The sequence below is a fragment of the Tachypleus tridentatus genome, chromosome 1 (genome assembly GCF_004210375.1).
Source record: "Tachypleus tridentatus isolate NWPU-2018 chromosome 1, ASM421037v1, whole genome shotgun sequence".
In the NCBI taxonomy this organism is placed as follows: Eukaryota; Metazoa; Arthropoda; class Merostomata; order Xiphosura; family Limulidae; genus Tachypleus; species Tachypleus tridentatus.
In genome coordinates, this window is record NC_134825.1 from 156,098,503 (window position 1) to 156,104,502 (window position 6,000).

A 6,000-nucleotide genomic window follows, 5' to 3' on the forward strand; every position below is an offset into this window, starting at 1 on the left:
CAGCAACCAAGAATACTGACCACGTCATATATTGGTTTACGAAAGAGGAAAACCATGGTGCCTTTCATTACTGTAGCTGTTTATCAAACTTGTGTAATCAGTAGTTTAATCATTGTTATTAAATCGTGTTGTTCAACAACAGTTACATATATAAGGTTAATCATAGGTCTGTATGAAAGATCTTTATTAAGTATTGTACTTATTCATCTTAAAACTTTATCTTACTCAGGTCGTTCTCTTTTCTATCTCATTTTTCTTTAGTTCAAACTAAAGTTTTATTAGTTGGACTTCTTTAAATTGATCAGATGAACGCGCATCGATCTACTTCCGCTTTATGTCTCTACTTTATCTTTTCGAAGTATTATAGCCACATACTACATGATTCGTAATTATATTGTTTCTTCAAATACTGCTTTTACTGAAATATATTCTTAATTTAACAACTGAACATATTCGACCCATAATGGTTTATTTTTTATTGATTTCAGCCACCGGCGTACATGACTTATTTTCTAAAGACCAGAACCTTTTTTCGACATGTAAGCATCTCTCTTCAGATGGCGAAACGGAATACTCAGTATGGTAGAGGAGTACAATCATCCTGAAATCTAAAAATTGGAAGACTGAGTCACGCCCATCTCTCACAATATCACAAGACTAAACGTGTTTTGAAAAACTTTTCTTTATTAGAGACTTTGTACAATTATACAATGAAGCTGGTTAGATACTGTCATGTGTGTATAATAATTCTTAACCCTTTACGATCATCACTCGTATATTTACACATCTTGACATCATCTTCATCAGTACGTTACACCAATTACGATAATGGAAAAAAACAAACAAAAAACAACCTTGGATTGGTGATAAAGGGTTAATCAAATTAACGAACATCTTTCAGGTCTATTTAATTGACATCAAGTGTTATTTCTATGTCCAAGTTCAAAATGTTTCAATTATCATCCAAAAGAGTGAAACCAAACAGATATGTGAACCTCCATTGCCTCGTTTCATCAGACATTTTCTGTGAAACCTGAACAAAATTTCTTCACACGCATTGATGTGTCAACCGTTTTGTGAAACGCATTGCTGTTAGGTTTTGTTTAATATGTCTGGATTTGTTTAAAGTCCAGCTTATATTCACCAGTGATATTCAAAAGGGGAATAATGTGATGTTTATTAACATTGCCAGAAATAACATTCTTTCGTAAGGGTATCCTTTAACAGGTGATGTTATTTAATGTTACCTGGTAACCATGGATGAAGCATATGAAACAATCGACAATTTGACGTAAGTAAATAGTTTTACAGGTTTACAAATACTACAAAAAGGTATTCCTAATCTATACATCCTGAACGGCCCATCTCTGGAGATTTGGACATCCTTCCAAAACTTATTGATGTTTATATACAGTTTGTTTCGTTTTTTTTTTTCAACGAATTTCTCGTCATTCAATTAATTATTAATAATTCTCAAGAAATAATTGTTTGTGACAAAACCTCCTGTTAAAAGGATGAGAACTAAATTAGGTTCTTCACGAATATTTAGCTCGTATTCATTACACATTCTTCAGTCACACATTTTCTCAGCAATGCAGCAATTTATCACACAGTAATTGTTCAGTTCATGTACAGGCTAGTGTTTTAGTGATTAGAGCAACTAGTTGTGAATTTGAAAGTTTTCAATTCACGTAACACTGCAGCAAAATCGCGCTCTGCACTTTGAGATCGTAGGTGCTTTGTGAGATTACGGACAAATCCTATTTTTCGGTTACAAATATTGGTACCAGGTGCTCTTGATTATTTGCCTTCCCTCTAATTTAGAATTAGGGACGACTATGCGCAGGTATCCCATGGATATACTTTTGTACGATTTTTCTTAAAGAAAGAAATTGTTTACGTGTGCAAATCATGAGAGACATTTTTTTGTTTTACAGTACAATGCATAAGTTTCACTTTCATGAGAGGCCTGGCATGGCCAAGCGCGTTAAGGCGTGCGACTCGTAATCTGAGGGTTGCGGGTTCGCATCCCCGTCGCGCTAAACATGCTCGCCCTTTCAGCCGTGGGGGCGTTATAATGTGACGGTCAATCCCACTATTCGTTGGTAAAAGAGTAGCCCAAGATTTGCGGTGGGTGGTGATGACTAGCTGCCTTCCCTCTAGTCTTACACTGCTAAATTAGGGAGGGCTAGCACAGATAGCCCTCGAGTAGCTTTGTGCGAAATTCAACAAACAAACAAACACTTTCATGAGAAACAGAAAACTACGTCTTTTAAAATGCGGTCTTTATTTGTACATGATAGTTATTGTTATGAAACTGTTGTTTTTTAATATGTTACTTCTATCTGGATAAAATTGGCTGTTTAAATGTTTTTAACTCTTTGTTTTTTTCACGGGTGCGTAATGGTTTATAATTATGTGTACTTGCCAACTGCTGAAAGTTTTCTACATTTAACCACGAGGTTAGAAATAAAATAAAGCCTTTTTCCACTAGCATTCAGTAGATTACTATCTTTTTTCTCATGAACTTGTGTGAAGAAAAATCAGTATTTTTTTCACAAGTTACCAACTTCCTTAATTTTTTGTTACAGGCGATAATTTAATTATTGTTCGTTTTGCATGTGTTTAACTATTATCGTTAGCATAAAACGCAAAAAAAATTGTCAGGTGAATATTTACAAGTTTCTCGAATATTCGTTTAATTGCTTTGTTCTAGTTACAGTAACGTTTGACTACACATCGTCTTTAACTTGTTGACTGCCAAGTGTTTCAGCTGCTACACCAAGTTCAAAATACAACTCTAATGCTTCTTCATTTTGTAACTTTTTTCGTGACGCCATTTTGAATCGAAAGTGAAACAATTGTAAGTAGGTATATTGCATGTATGGTGCTGACATCTAGCGTTGGAGATAGATATTATTGAGAACGGAATAACTCGTCCGCAGCACTGTGTTACCGATCGGCTTGAACGAGTTATCTCGTCTATGGCACTGAACAGGTTAAAGAGTAGTCGTAGCTGGTATAGCTGAAGTCATCGAACTTAAGCTACTTGACTGATAAAATAGCCCTCGATTTACGTACGTGTGCTCTGAATTCAGTGTGAAAAAAAAAAAAGAATTAAGTCATTAATCCAACTGGTTCTTAAAATGTATTTCCAGTGTGCTATCAAATCCTACCGCCATCCAAATTCTGTCTCTGCCATTTCTAATTTTAAAGACAACCAACATGGCGGAAAATTAACTCATGTACACAATCAACTCCGAGTGAGAAGAAAACGTATTACATTCCTTGTTACGTAGCTTGCGCGTAAATGCAAAATACATACACATTAGGCCAATGTTATTCTTGTCAAATTTAAGGTTTTGTATTGCTTACGTCACACGCATGGGCATTAATTACAGTCAAAACAATGAATTTTGAACAGGACAGCATTTGACAGCGCCACGAACTTCAATATTAGTTATTCGTCGTTATGGCAATAAGAGGTTACGAATATGATTCAAACATATTCTGTTATATGTGTGGTTAATTTATTGTAAATTTGATTTAAGTAAAAGTTTTTTTTTCCTATTTGTAATAAAAAAAATAAGTGAAAAAATATTTTCCAACTATGCGTTGCTGAATTATAAAAAATCCGTTATTGAAACCGAAACAACTTTTATGAAATTTAATATCGCTGGTATGTGATAACAATAACAAAAAGTACCCAAAAGAAGAGGGCAAATGAATGTCAACCTTAAGCATTTGAAGTTTTTCTTTAATGTGTAATAACTGTCATAAGCTGTGGCCAAATTCTTATATGAAGCTCAATTCGAAAGATATTGATTAATTATATTTCTAAATTGGCACTTTTCACTAAGCGTTCTTCAGGTGTGATTCCGTATGCTGTGATAACTTTCTTTATCTACAAAGACATAAAAATCGTGCTTTGCTTGAAATGCTATGGTTTATTATTCTAATCTGACATTTTATCCATTTCCGACAAACTTCCTGTCAATTGAATAGTTTTAAATTTCTCCAGTTGGTAATTTTTAAAATGGTCTAGAACAGATAAAAAGGACATAAAATATCAAACTTCTGTATGTATGTGTCTGTGGTGGATTGTTATATGAATCCATCTACAAATTTGGCATATTTAATGTAAATATGGTTTATTGTCAGTGATCTACTTATATTGAGATTTTAACATGAATGTCAGATGTCAAATAAGCAAAAATATGCTGATGTTAAAGTAGTGTTGTCATATTTAATTAACGTGTCCTTCGTTGTGTTAGCGGTAAGTCTATGGAGTTACAATGAAAAAATATAGAGTTCGATTTCTTTCAGTAAACAGAGTGTAGTTTTCCTCAAGGAAAAACAACATGCGTTATTAAACAATAATTTATTTGATAACTCCCACTTTCCTCAAATCTGATATTTTTTTCTGATATGTTAATCTCTTGTCATCAAGAACTGTTCAAAAGCCACTTTAATAAGATAAGTGTGCAGAGAAAGCAGTGTTCTGACAGAGTGAAATAATGTTATGACAACACATCTAAAGTAAACTAAAGAAAAAATATCGCAGTCAGCAACACACGCCGAAGTAAAAACTGGATACTGACAAACCAAGACAACCTCATATTACTAACCTTATACGTGCTTTCAAGTATCCTGTAGAACAGCAATAAAGCTACGGACTTGCAACCCTAAAATTCAGGGCTCGATTTTCTTCAGTAAACGCAGCTCAATATGGCTCTGGTTTAAAACAGAAAAAACGTTTTATCACCAAATTTTACACGTGTTAGAGAGATATTGATTCCATGTAATATTAGCCTAATTATTATGTAATATCATATTAACTACTAGTTTACAAATTACACTTCTCCAATATTTGTGTTGTATTACGGGAACGGGATATACAATACGTTTCCAACCCCTTTAGTAAAAAGTCCAATTTTAAATATTAAGTTGTTTTATATAGTTTCAACACAGATGACTCGTCCGTAATCATCACTGCCCGTTGGTAAATAGGTCATGATCATTATTTTCCGGTGTTAGGAACTTAAGAATTTATTAACATATTGAAAACAGTGTTAGGTCTAAGAGAAAAGATTTCATATAGAATTACAATGATTTAATACAGATTTATCGCAAATATTACGTATACTAATTTGTTTGCACATCATTTTCTTTCATAGCTCAAGTCGATATTTTCCTTTTGTTTAACATAACGATAATTCTTAAAGTTCTCACATTAGAAGCGTGAGTTTCTTCATCTTGCTACTTTACCTAAACATGAATGTTCCATAACCAATGTTAGTACCATGTTTTGTTCACTTTCACTTCATCTAAAACACCCATCTTCAGGTTGTTTAAGTTCGCCCGATACAGACGACTTGTAGCATTCATTTTAAGTCGTCAAGAAGCATTGTCTTGGCGAATGATTATAAGCGATGTTATTTTCTTGATGTAATCATAGTTCTAGTGCACTTACGTAGAATAAAATAAATGTATCATAACTTGTGGTTTTTTATTTAGTTAATGTGTTTTACCCAGTTTAACTTACAAATAGGTGGGGTAGAATGTGTTTCAATGGATGTATTTTTTATTGTTTCCGTTACCTCTTCCTCGTCTTACACATTCTGTTTAAAGCTTCAAAACACATACGATCACTTCCTTGTAGTATTGCATTACTGTGTATTGTATGAGTGAAGTATTGTTTATTTGTACTGTAATGTGTAACTCATAAAATATTTGTTCTTTGTATAGATTTTTGTCTTACCCCTTTCTTTTTGACACATATCAAAATGTAATAGCAATAATCCCGTTGTTCCCACCACCAATTGGAATAATGGAATAATATGGGAAATGGATTTATCCACCTTTTACATAAAATTATGTGTCATTTACCAAGAAACTGATTTGGATTTGGAAATGGGTTATTGACATTACGTACTGAATGATTTGGGAATGGATGTATCCGCCATTTACACAAAACTATCATTTTCTACAACGAACTGG

The 6,000-nt window shown here is 33.4% G+C and overlaps 1 protein-coding gene across 3 annotated transcripts in view; it reads left to right on the forward strand.

Moving 5' to 3' along the window:
- LOC143228275 (microtubule-associated protein 1 light chain 3 beta-like) overlaps positions 1-5,498 on the forward strand; it is a 42,038-nt gene extending 36,540 nt beyond the window's left edge. Inside the window, exon 6 of one of the 3 annotated variants that reach the window (XM_076459557.1) lies at positions 489-5,498. The gene's annotated coding sequence lies outside the window, so the exon portion shown is untranslated. The remainder of the gene's footprint in view (positions 1-488) is intronic. The other 2 variants (XM_076459565.1, XM_076459571.1) reach the window with 2 other exon arrangements.
- The last annotated feature ends 502 nt before the right edge of the window (positions 5,499-6,000 follow it).